General features: G+C 48.5%; 1 long non-coding RNA gene and 1 pseudogene across 2 annotated transcripts; both read right to left on the bottom strand.

Annotated features, from left to right (window-relative positions):
- Positions 1-3,222: 3,222 nt before the first annotated feature.
- Positions 3,223-4,629, bottom strand: LOC310782345 (ubiquitin carboxyl-terminal hydrolase MINDY-1 pseudogene; annotated as a pseudogene). Its single transcript has one exon. The product of its transcript is annotated as a ubiquitin carboxyl-terminal hydrolase MINDY-1 pseudogene (transcript).
- Positions 4,630-11,398: 6,769 nt separating this feature from the next.
- On the bottom strand, positions 11,399-12,334 carry LOC310781933. Its single transcript, XR_014552995.1, has 3 exons — positions 12,010-12,334; positions 11,700-11,854; positions 11,399-11,590 (listed from the first exon to the last, which is right to left on the bottom strand). It is a non-coding gene; the product is annotated as an uncharacterized lncRNA (long non-coding RNA).
- Positions 12,335-12,555: the final 221 nt, after the last annotated feature.

Raw genomic sequence — 12,555 nt, 5'->3', positions numbered from 1 at the left:
TGACAAAATTCAATGGTATGGTATGAGATTAAACTAAGAATCCTAATTTGGTTATTATTCTAAGTACAGTTGTCCACCATTTTTAACATTAACATGATCAGGAACTTGCTTGGACCAACTGATTGTGTGAAACTATATGTAGAAACCAGTTTAATGGCAGTCTGCATGCTACAAATGAATGGTCAAACTTCTTTCTTGGACTAGGGCAAACACTTCTCCGCTCTTCTGTCAAAGTTGATCTCACAAGAGTCAATTAATTTAGCTTATGTGCGACATCAATGGAATGCTGGGCTAATTGTAAATTAAAAATTGGAGAAAACTTTTAAGGGAGGTTCTTATCTTTTCATTTTACTTTTTCAGTTTGACGTTCTCCTTTCCTGTCCACCAGGTGGCACCCTTGGTCTACATATCAGCAAGAGAATTGCCTGTGCTCATGTTTCATTCTGTACTTTGTATGCATGGTATCATTATGGCAGAGCCTAAATTTGCACTGTCAGAAAATATCTATTTCGGTGTGCAATTGATGTTGCATCTTTTCTTACGTAACTTGACCACATTGCCCATATTACTATCCTTCAAATACTAGTATCTGTCCTTTGGCATTTCTTCATGCAGTGGAGAGAAAGTCAACCCTCTTCATCTGTGGGGTAGTTTGAGAGGCAGGTTGATGTGGTTGGCTTGATACTTTGAAAATAAACTAATTACATTAGTATGTAGAACTGCTAGACCCCCTATGATCTAATATGAACGATCAGTTTCAATTCGAAGCACATGTTTTTCAGGGTGACTTGCTCAGCAATCTCGCTTCCTGAGGGAAAAATGTCAAGATTGTGTTGAAACAAAAGGCCAGACTTTTAAGGGCGCTAATTTGTTATACAACTATTTTTGACATGGTTTCTTTTCTACATCATGTGCAAATGTTTAACTTCTGATATTAAAATGGTTTTGGTTATAGTTAGCGTTATTCAGTTTAACAAAGGGCAGCCAAGTGACATACTACGCCTGCGAGCGCTGTGAAGTATCACAACTGCAAGTCCGTTTTGACTAGACGGCGCTCTGGTAGGCCAAGATGTTTTCCCAATGCCTGAAAATAGTTTATGAATAATGTCAGCACCTCCCAGCTTATGTGGTCACCTCAGTGGGTGTTTGAGTGGGACTGGAAAACAAAACGGCATCGGGGGCCACCAGGGAGTCACTGTGTTGTCCCTCCAACCGCATCGTGGCCTTCAAACATGGCTTATTAATTAAAAAGGCAACAGAAGAGGATCACTCAGGGCCCAGCGTGCTACGAGAGCCGTCGCACAACGCCTGTTAGGGCTCCCATTCACATGAAAGCCTTGTCCAGACAACGGCGGCTTTTCAAGCGCAGCCCTCCCTGCCAGCCTCCGCTTGCTCCGCAGCGGGAGTGTGGCAGTGTGTGTGTGATCTCCCTCTCCGTGCCACTGGAGAGGCCAGCCCGGCCCAGCTCCCGGTGCCAGCCGCTGCTCCAGCAGAATGCCAAGACGCTCGCCCCGCCTGTGCGTCTGCCAGGCTGAAGAGTCCCCATCGGGGGCACCGCCGTCCAGCTTCCCGCTGGGGCCCAATGAAAAGCCTCTTTGACAGCTCTGTTGATTGGCACGGCTCCCTGAGCAAACCTCCCCTCTTTAACAGAGGGAAGCAGTCTGCCAGTTATCAACCCTCTGGATTGATTACGTTAGGAATCCATGCGACTCAAACGTATTCCAAACTACTTCATAATGTGGTGCCGACAGGATTGTGCCGTGTTGGGACCAAGTCCATACATGAATACATGATGTTCATGACAGATACAACAAGTCCATACATGAATACATGATGTTCATGACAGATACAACCGCAATTGTGTATTTTGAGCAGGCATGTAGGACGTTACTCTACGTCCTCCCACTTTACCTCCACCACTATTCCATGATCCCTGATAAACATCTGTCTACGTATCCACACAGTTATCAACTATCAGACATCTTTTTGCCACTACTTTGTGCTGCTAATTGGTTGGCATAACTGTACTCCCATGTTCGACATGAGTCTAGGGAGGCGTTTGCACTGGAAAACCCCAGCCAGACTCCAATTGTGCCTGCTCCAGTTTGTCGAAAAAAACGACAGCTGTTGTAAAGTCTCATATTTTTGGAGGTTTTATTTGTTTGTATGTTTGAAGCAGACCACAGCAGTGCAAAATAAACATGAATATTTATCAATGTGGTCCAGACACTTGATGGTCCCCTGCCTCAGTCGGGGACCCTCGGTAGTCAGTACCGCTAACCCCAACTACTGCAAGCAATTTTGTATTGATCTTTGACCTTTGCATTGTTTGATGTATTCTCTACTAATTGCAGGAATCTCTGTGTTTATCGCATATCTGGAGAACAGTCTGATCGACTTCACACTTGGTGTCGTGTTGGGTAGCCAAGGAAGTGCAGTGTTGGATTTGGTGTAATTCGGACATGATATATTCAATCTTCTTAGTTAAAATTGGCTAAGTGGGCATTGTCTGTCTGTGGGCTCAGTGTGGCAGTGTGGTGCAGTCATGATTGTGATGTCATCAGTGATGTCACTTGAGCAATTGTGATGTCAGTGATGATGTCATCAGTGATGTCACTTGAGCAATTGTGATGTCAGTGATGATGTCATCAGTGATGTCACTTGAGCAATTGTGATGTCATCAGTGACGATGTCATCAGTGATGTCCCTTGAGCAATTGTGATGTCATCAGTGATGTCACTCAAGCAACTCTGTGGTGGTCAGTCTCCACCCCTAGGCACACGAGATTCCTATAGTATAGTATTAAACTTTGAATCAAGTGAACAAGTGCTCTGTGCAACAGTGTAAGGGGTTGCCAGGTCTGCCGTTTTCCCACAGAATTGGGCTAGTTTTGAAGTGTTGCTGCGGGGTGAATTTCTCCACTCTGTTCATGAGGGGTGGAGGCATTGCTCGCTCTCACCTCACCCCTCTCTCTCACTCATGCTCTCTCTCTCTGTATAGCCTAACTGACTTTCCAAGGACATGCATGTTTGACAGCTACAGTATTGTTGTCCGCCCCACAAAACCTCTCTTCAATGTATGCATTACCAGTCATCATACGTTTTAATGCATTTATTTAATTATAATTTTGGTTACATAGGTTAAAAAAAAAGACCAATAGCTTAAACAGCAATAAACCACAAGCTGTATGATCAACAAATGTTTTCACTCAGCATTCAACATTTATTTGGCATATTTCCATTTTGGCCGTCGATACGGGTGCAGTCGTCTGCAGAGTGTTCTGGAGAAGAGTGGTCCCTGTTGCTGAAGTTGCAGGTCTTCTTCCAGCTGGAGTGTTCTGGAGAAGAGTGGTCCCTGTTGCTGAAGTTGCTGGTCTTCCAGCTGGAGTGTTTCAGAGAAGAGTGGTCCCTGTTGCTGAAGTTGCTGGTCTTCTTCCAGCTGGAGTGTTCTGGAGAAGAGTGGTCCCTGTTGCTGAAGTTGCTGGTCTTCCAGCTGGAGTGTTCTGGAGAAGAGTGGTCCCTGTTGCTTCTGTTGCTGTTCTTCTTCCAGCTGGAGTGTTCTGGAGAAGAGTGGTCTCTGTTGCTGCTGTGGCTGCTGCTGTTGTTGGTCTTCTTCCAGCTGGAGTGTTCCAGAGAAGAGTGGTCCCTGTTGCTGTAGTTGCTGCTGTTGCTGGTCTTCTTCCAGCTGGAGTGTTCTGGAGAAGAGTGGCCCCTGTTGCTGGTCTTCCAGCTCGAACCATTGGACCAGCTCCAGGGCTAAGAGGTCGAATTGCCTCTGCTGCTCCTGTGTGGTGTGCAGCTGTAGTGCGGCGACCTCTGTGGGAGGCACGGCTCTCTGAGGAGGGGGCGTGGCACTCTGAGGAGGTTGAAACAGCCTGAAGTCCGAGTCGCAGAAGTTCCCATCTCCCTGCACGTTATGCAGAGACTCCCACACCACACCCTCCTCTTGAAGGAAGCCCTGGTCCGTCACCAGCAGGTACAGGAGGCCCTTGTGTTTGGTCATGGTGCTGAAGTGGTTGTTCCTGAAGAACACAGAGATCTCTCCCTCCCGGGCCGTGGTGGTGAGCTCACACAGGCCATGGTAGGACAGCTGAGTGAATGTGGACTCCAGGAACTGCTCTGCTACCAGGCCTTGGCTGACTCGGCTGCTGTCTGCAGAGTGTTTGGCGTGAATGATTTTCTCCACCAGCTGGTTGTAACTCAGCCCCCCCACCGCCATCACCATCTCTGGACTGTGTGGGTCGAGCAGCCAGCCGTGGTACAGTGTGATGTCGAGCAGGTCGAAGGGGATGCACTCTGGCGTGTACTCGAAGTCTGTCACGCCCGTGAAGCGCACGTTCACGTCCAGACCCGTACACAGCTTAGGCAGTACCGCTATGGCATCGCTCACGTTCTGTTGGAAGTCGAGCTCCATGCCATCTGCCTTCTCTCTGGGTGTAGCGGACAACACATGGTCTGCCAGATGAGCCATCATCTCTTCAGTAGTGATGACTTCAGTCTGAGCCGGCAGCTTGGCCTTCCCGCGCAGGAAGAGTGTGTTCATGATGGCCACCAGAGAGCAGGGCCCGTTCACACTCTGGGTGACAATGGCCGTCTTCGTCTCCTTCCAGGTGATCCACTTTACCAGGTGGTAGGCGGTGGTGCCCCCTGCGGTGGCTCCCAGCGCCTCCTCTACTCCCAGGCTGGGGGCTCGGAGGCTGCTTGTCATCGGGTCACTGTGGACTGGTAAGCTGACAGTACTCCTCCGCAGTATCCACTTCATATTCACTTGTACTGCCAGTACAAGTGAAGTGAATACACAGTACAAGTGAATATGATGCGATCGTCTACTGGTCCTATTTAACCACCAGCAGGGTAGGATTTATGACATCATTGATGATGTCACGGCAGATGACATCACTGATGATGTCACTAGGAGTTATGACATCAATGATGATGTCACCAGTGAAGAGATTGCTCCCTGCAACTGATGATGTCACGAGATTGTACACACATTGGATGTGAAAGAATATTCTCCCTGCAGAAATGTTGTCAAAAAACAGGGGACAGCGTTTATTTTTGGAGGTTTTGTCATCGGGTCACTGTGGACTCTAAACTGACAGTGCTCGTCATTATCCACTTCGACGACGACGTGGATAGATCTACTGTCTGTGTGATCTAGTGTCTGATCTACAGTCCGTCTACTTAACCACCAGCAGGGTAGGATTTATGACATCACTGATGATGTCACTGCAGATATGAGATCACTGATGATGTCACCAGTGAAGAGATTGCTCCCTGCAACTGATGATGTCATGAGATTGTACCGATGGATTGTAGCCTATACACATTTGGAGATGAAAGAATATTCTCCCGACCAAAATGTCAAAAAACAGGAGAACAGCATTGATTTTTGGAGGTTTTGTAACGGCTGTTGCCACTGCATTTTACCCAATATTATTACTCCCCGCTTGCACACTCAGATTACTACAAACAAGTCCAAAAGGCAAATCGGGCAGGAATCAACCAAGCAGACCAACCAGCCAGTGGGTCTGATGGTCTCATCCTCAAGCCTGCAGGAAAATGACCACTGACAGCTGACCATCACCTTGGTGATGATGATGACTCCAGAAACTGATGCGGATGAAGAGTATGAGTGGAGAACCCCTCGTTGATGATGATGTGGTGTGTGTGTGTGTGTGTGTGTGTGTGTGTGTGTGTGTGTGTGTGTGTGTGTGTGTGTGTGTGTGTGTGTGTGTGTGTGTGTGTGTGAGAGGGGGAGAGAGTTGCAGAATGTGTGGTTTTGGTTGTTGGGTTAGTTACTTTATCCTGTGAATAAAGAGTTAACTGTAAAACTAAGAAAGAAAGAAAGAAAGAAAGAAAGAAAGAAAGAAAGATGATGTCACTATGGGGGGTGGGGGGTGTCAATGTAGCTTCGCCTGTGTCCGACTAAGCGAGGTTAGTGTCCGACATAGGCTATGTAGGCCTATAGCTTTTTTGTTAAATAAACCTTTAGAAAAAAATGTATCCTCATCACACTGCATGGTCGCGAGACTCGGCTGGGAGTGGGACTACTCGCGTCCGCTTCATACATTTCCCCTGTTGGCCACTGCTCGCATCACACCTGGGACCTAGCTAGCAGCTAACTCCCCCCACCTGCTATTAGATTAAAAAGTTAATCAGACTACTTTAATCCGGTTTATCCGTTACTTCCGAAGCCTGGATATGAATTGGGAAACGTGATAGATAGGCTACTGTATGTGAGGTTTAAACCGAGGTTGTCAAAACACCCCGCGCGCACAATGTCCACTTTAATGTCTCTGCAATTTCCAAGTCTCCGGCCAAGCGTCACGTTGCGGCGCGTCGCGTCGCGGCGGACAATGACCTGTGTTTCCCCGGTGTGCCTGCCTGCCTGCACAAAGTGCTCTCTGTGTCGGCCTCGGTAGGCTGGCTCCCCCGCCTTCATGCAGGTGATTGACCAGCCAGCATGTCCGCCGCTGTGTGATTAATCACCGTGTTTAACCGCTGGAGCTGAGCTGTCCCCGAGCGGCAGGCGGCCTGCAGGGAACCCCGAACAACCATGACGCCCCGGGCCCGGGTCAGCGTCCAACCGTCGGTAGGCAGCCAAATGAAAGTCATCATCTGTCACATCTGCTTTACATTAACATGAAGGTGAGATAGAGACACGCACACAAGTCCACGGCTACTTTTCATGTGCTGCTACTGTAGCTGACTTGTTGTTGTAGCATATTGGTGACTGAGATAGGCTAAATTAAGTCAGATTAAATCGGTAATCTTCCTGATATTGAGCTGTATGCTGTAACGTTAGCCCCTTTTGCATAATCCACATCTAACTATAGCCTCAAAGTTTAAAAAGCCTTCTGACCGCTGCTTTTCATCTAGCTACATCTCCAATTGAAGTGATAATGACTTTTACCTGGACCTCCACCTACTTGTAATGAAGAGTAGGCTAGCCTATGTATTGTCCTATGCCCTGCAAACTAGTCACCCTTTTCATCCCAAAATAGGCTACTTAAAGGGATACACCACTTTTTTGGGAGTTAAACTCATTTGCCACACACCCACCTGGGCCCCCCACATAACCAAGCTACACCATGCCTTACCAGCACTGTCCACGCAGTTTACAGTGAGCTACAGTCATGAAGTTAGTTAGTATTGCCATAGAATGGAGGGTAATGGTACATCTGTTAAAAATCTGCCAAAACACACATCTCACGGCGCCAAAATACATGTTGTGCTTCGAGTACTCACCACACGATGAAATAATAATCCAAAATGCACATAATCTGTCTTTTTGGAAGGAAAAGAGATAGCCGGCACTACTTTCCAAACATGGCCGCCGACCTATTTTCCTTCCAAATAGACAGATTATGTGCATTTTGTATTGGGGCATGGTGGCTCAGTGGTAGAGCTGTTGCCTCACAGCTAGAAGGTCCTGGGGTCGATTCTCACCTGGGACGCTGTGAGCGCTGAAGGAATGCGTGCCCGTCCGCATGTCCTCGAGTGCCCACCCTCGAGTGCCCACCGCCCGGGTGGGGTCGTCAAAAAGGGCCTTTCTGTGTGGAGTTTGCATGTTCTCCCCATGCCCCCTGGGGGTTTCCTTCATATAGGAACCCGTCACCAAAACATGCAATATCCTGGTTGCTAATGTGGTGCCTCCTCTGGTCGTTAGGGGCGCCTGTTCGGAGGGAGGGGAACTGGTTGGAATAGCGTGAACCTCCCACGTGCTATGTCCTACCGGTGAAGCTTCCCCTGTCAGGTGAAAAGAAGCGGCTGGCTAACTGCCCATGTCTCGGAGGAAGCATGGAGCCAGTTTCGGCTCTCCCCAGATCGGCAGAGGGTGGAGTAGCAACCAGGATAAATAAATTAAATTAGCACTAATGGGGGATAAAAATGAGATAAAAAATCGGGGAAAGTGCATTTTGGATTAATATTTCGTGTGGTGAGTACTCGAAGCACAACATGTCTTTTGGTGCTGTGAGATGTGTGTTTTGGCACATTTTTAACAGCTTTACCATTACCCTCCATTCTATGGCAATACTAACTAACTCCACGACTGTAGCTCACTGTAAACTGCGCGGACAGTGCCGGTAAGGCATGGTGTATCTTGGTTATGTGGGGGGGATGTGGCAAATGAGGATGTGGCTTAACTCCCAAAAAAGTGGTGTATCCCTTTTAAGTGAATGATTTCTGAGTGGTTTATGTCTGCCCTGCTTTCCACTATCCATGAGTTTGCATCCCTGTGTCTTGTACTGTATGTAGCCTAGTTATGTGCATGAGTTTGCATCGCTGTGTCTTGTACTGTATGTAGCCTAGTTATGTGCATGAGTTGCCAGCCATGACTAATATGACCATGTCCATCTTATATCTAATAGAAATGCCTGTGATGTCCGTCCGGCCGTACCAGACATGGAACGAGTCTCAAACCGCAACACTAAGGTAATTTCCTGGTTTGGAAGTCAGTGATGACCTGAACTCAAAACCTGGGCCTCTTTTAACAGATTTTAACTGAATCTGCAGTTAGGTAATTCATCCAGAATATTTGGTTCAAAATGGCTAAATGTGGGCTCTGTGGTGGTGGTGTCTGTCTGTGGCGGTGTCAATCTCCAGAGTCTCCACCCTACGCCCACTCGATTCCTAGTAACATAAAAATGGTTATCTGCATCGAGAAAAAGGCGAATGCTCCTAACTTCCATTCACTGCAGTCACTTAACTTCAGATCAGATACATCTGCTCCTCAATTTGTGCCGTAGACTAGCAATAAGCCCACACTTCCTTTGTTTTTCTGGTAGCGGGCAGTGGCCCCGTCATAACTCTTGTCGCCCTAAATCACAGATGTGTGATGAGCGTTCCCAGGAAAGGCTTGGGAACAGGGCTGAAATGTGGAGGCGATCTGCCGCTGCTACATGTGAAGTGGCTGGTATTGTGCCTCAGCACGGGGCACAGGAAACACCGAGGGGAATGTAAGTGCGTTTAGGCTGCGTGCTAAATGGAAATGTCACAGTGATATAGAGGGCACCTACGCACCCAGGACTGTGTGTGTGTGTGTGTGTGTGTGTGTGTGTGTGTGTGTGTGTGTGTGTGTGTGTGTGTGTGTGTGTGTGTGTGTGTGTGTGTGTGTGTGTGTGTGTGTGTGTGTGTGTGTGTGTGTGATGGGTAGGAAGTGTGTAGTACTCAAGAGGCACATAGTAAATTCTTCTGGTCATCATGAGCTGCAGACAGCTACGCTAAGCACGGACAAAAAAAAACTGAAAATAAAACATGGCTGTCGGCCTTTCCATTCACACACACACACACACCCATTCACGCTCAGGCCTCTTCCTCGTAACCGCCTACTTTTCCAGCGGTTTAACTTTAATGCCGCTCCAGTAATGTAGAGTCACACATTGGAATCTCGCAGATAAAATCTACCCCCCCCCCCCCCTTCCCCCTGCACGTGAATTTCTATACCCGTTAAACTGCGTGTAAAAGTCACGGCGAATAAAATAAAACTAACTTCAGCAGCCCTCCGGGCACGTATAGCGCGCCCCGAGCCGGAGGTGTCCGCTGAGCAACGAGAACACAATGGCTTCTGTGAGCGAAGAGCGCGCAGGGAGAGAGAGAGAGAGAGGGAGAGCGACAGAGAGAGAGAGAGAGAGAGAGCGACAGAGAGAGGGAGAGAGAGAGAGAGAGAGCGACAGAGAGAGGGAGAAAGAGAGATGAGGTGAGTGGCCAAACCGTTATGCCGGGGCGATTGAATTTACCCTCACGTAATGTAGCATGAATGAAGCCCTTAAAGGTATCAGTTTCCAGTCAATAAACAGGGGAATCAGACGCGTGGTTCAGTGGGAGTTGAACATGTGGGACCAGTCACACACACACACACACACACACACACACACACACACACACACACACACACACACCAACACACCAACACACACACACACACACACACACCAACACACCAACACACGCACACACACACACACACACACACACACACACACACACACACACACACCAACACACACACACACACACACACACACACACACACACACCAACACACGCACACACACACACACACACACACACAGTGCCCCGGTCACCCAGTCAGGATACTACTGTGTACGTTAAACTCACCATTCAACTTAACAAATCAAACCTCTAGCTATATGTTAATGTCTTGGCAGGCTTTGGCCCGTAACACAAGACTAACCAAACACAACTTTTCCCAAATACAGTAGCAGTCAAACTGCTGTTTGACATTCATATTTTATGTGTCCCGCCCCCCCCCCCCCCCCCCCGCAACCGCCAGACACTGAACTCCTGTACAAACTGTTTTTTCCCCTCACTTCACTTCGCGCCCGTCCAGGCAGGGCCTGATGGCTCCTGCTGCTGGAGTGTCTGAGGCTTTGATGGCGGCGGCTCCGTGTCGTGCGGCGTTTGGCGTCCGCGCCGTGCCAGCCGGGCCCGGCGGTGCGTGTGTGGTCACGCAGGCGACGGCGAGGCCGCGGGGGAGCGAGGAGCGAGGGGGGACGCCGCCCGCCCGGTCCAGGCGTATCCGCCACGGTCCACTCCTCCTCGCGCTTTCACTGCCGTCCGCCTACAGCTCTGTCTCGCTCTGACCTCAAATAACTCTCGCCCCGCCGCCCGCGTCTGTGTGGCATGTGCCCCTTCCTTGATTTTCTGCATCCTGCGATCACATATTAAGCATCCACCCACACACCTCTCATCCTTCTCCCCTCCCTCTCTCTCTCTCCCTCGCTCTCTCTCTCTCTCTCTCGCTCTCTCTCTCTCTCTCCCTCTCTCTCTCTCTCTCTCCCTCTCTCTCTCTCCCCCCCCCCCCCCTCTCTCTCTCTCTCTCTCTCTCTGTGGCCTAGGGGCATATGGTTTGGCTGGGCAAGAGATAAGAGGGATGTGTCAGCCTGTGGTACTGAACAAACCCATCTTTCATTTCTCTCTTCTCTCCTCTTGTGACTCCCCTCCCCTCATCTCCTTCTCACCTCCTCTCCCCTTCCTCCTCTCCTCTCCTTCTCCCCCCTCCTCTCCTCTCCCCTTCCTACTCTCCTCCCCTCCTCTCCTCTCCCCTCCCCTCTTCACCTCACCTCCTCTCCTCTCCTCTCGTCTCCTTCTCCCCTCCTCTCCTCTCTAGGGTTGGGTACCGTTCACATTTGAATCGATACCGGTACGGTACCGGTACCTGGAATTCGGTACGGTACCAAAAACGGTACCTTTTTCGATACTTTTTTGAGTAAAAAAAAAATTTTTTTTTTTTGCTCCAACAAAAATGTACAGTTTCTAAAACAAATAAGTCCAAACTTCTCAATTTCAACATTGTTCTTTATTTAGATTTTTTTTTGTTTAGCAGCAGCACCCAACAAAATAAAACCCCTCCCTACCTCCCTCTTCCCTCCCAAACCAAGAGTTTACTTGTGCAAGGTAATGGTCTGCTCCATCCATCAGCGGTCACTGCAATATGGTCAACTGCCCTGAGTTCCTCCTTCACATTCTTCTTCTCAACACGACACCAAGCTGGAATAAGTGTGTTTGTGAGAAGGTCTCTGGAGGGAGGGGAGTATTTTGGGTTCAGGGTCCCTGTCATCTCCCTATATATAGACAATAAAAATAACTATTGTTAGTAACTTAGCTTACTCTATGAATATCACACACACACACACACATTATCACCCATTTATACATAAATAAATAATTTACCTGAACCATGGAGACTCCACCGTTGCGAAGGGCAACATGCCTTTTACAATGAAGGCAGTCACTGGCCCTGTGGCACTCATTTACTTTCTGCCGGGGTAAAGCTGCTTTCTTCGCCAGGGTGAAGGGTGTCTCCTGTGCGACTCTCACACGGTGGCCTAGCAAAGAAAGCAAGGGTATCGTTGAATAACACGTCTCACGGTGACACGAACTGAGGATAATAATAACGTTAGCAACGCTAGTTACGCTACTAAACATGCTAAGCTATAAGCTACAACTATCCAGCTAACGTTAGCTAATTAAATGACGTTACCTGATGTTGAAGAAGTCGACGCCTCACTTGCGACACTTGAAGTTTCGTCGTCGTCGCTGTCCGTTTCAGCTAACGAAGCAGAGGAGCTGCTGGCTGTAGGTGCTTTGCTGCTGGTGGGGCTGCAGCGTCCACCCTCAGGCTATCGAACACTTTACAGTCTTCCGCATTTAAAAAGATTTTATGCTTGACCAAGTGTTTCCTCAAGTTAGAGGTGTTCCCCTGGCCAGCTTTGCACTTCGCATCGCAAATGTTACAGCGAGCGTTGTCTGAGTCTATCTTTGTGAAGTGTAGCCAGTGCCACACTTTGGACCGCAAGCGAGAGGCCATCTTCTTCTCTTCAGCTTGTTTTGGCAGTGACGTGATGACGTAACCCACCCTCGTGTGTGTTGCCTTCAAGTTTGCGTCGGAATTTCTATCTCGCTCGCTGTCTTTGTATCACTGAGATGCGTTCAAGTACCGACATTTTTAAATTATAATAGAAAAAAGTACCGAAATGAGGTACCGTTTCATGTCATGTGAACTGATACTCGGTAGTACCGCCCACTT

This window comes from Poromitra crassiceps, assembly GCF_964638095.1.
Source record: "Poromitra crassiceps genome assembly, chromosome: 9".
Taxonomy (NCBI): domain Eukaryota; kingdom Metazoa; phylum Chordata; class Actinopteri; order Beryciformes; family Melamphaidae; genus Poromitra; species Poromitra crassiceps.
Note: the sequence above shows the minus strand (reverse complement) of the source record. Positions and strands in the feature narration are given on the sequence as shown.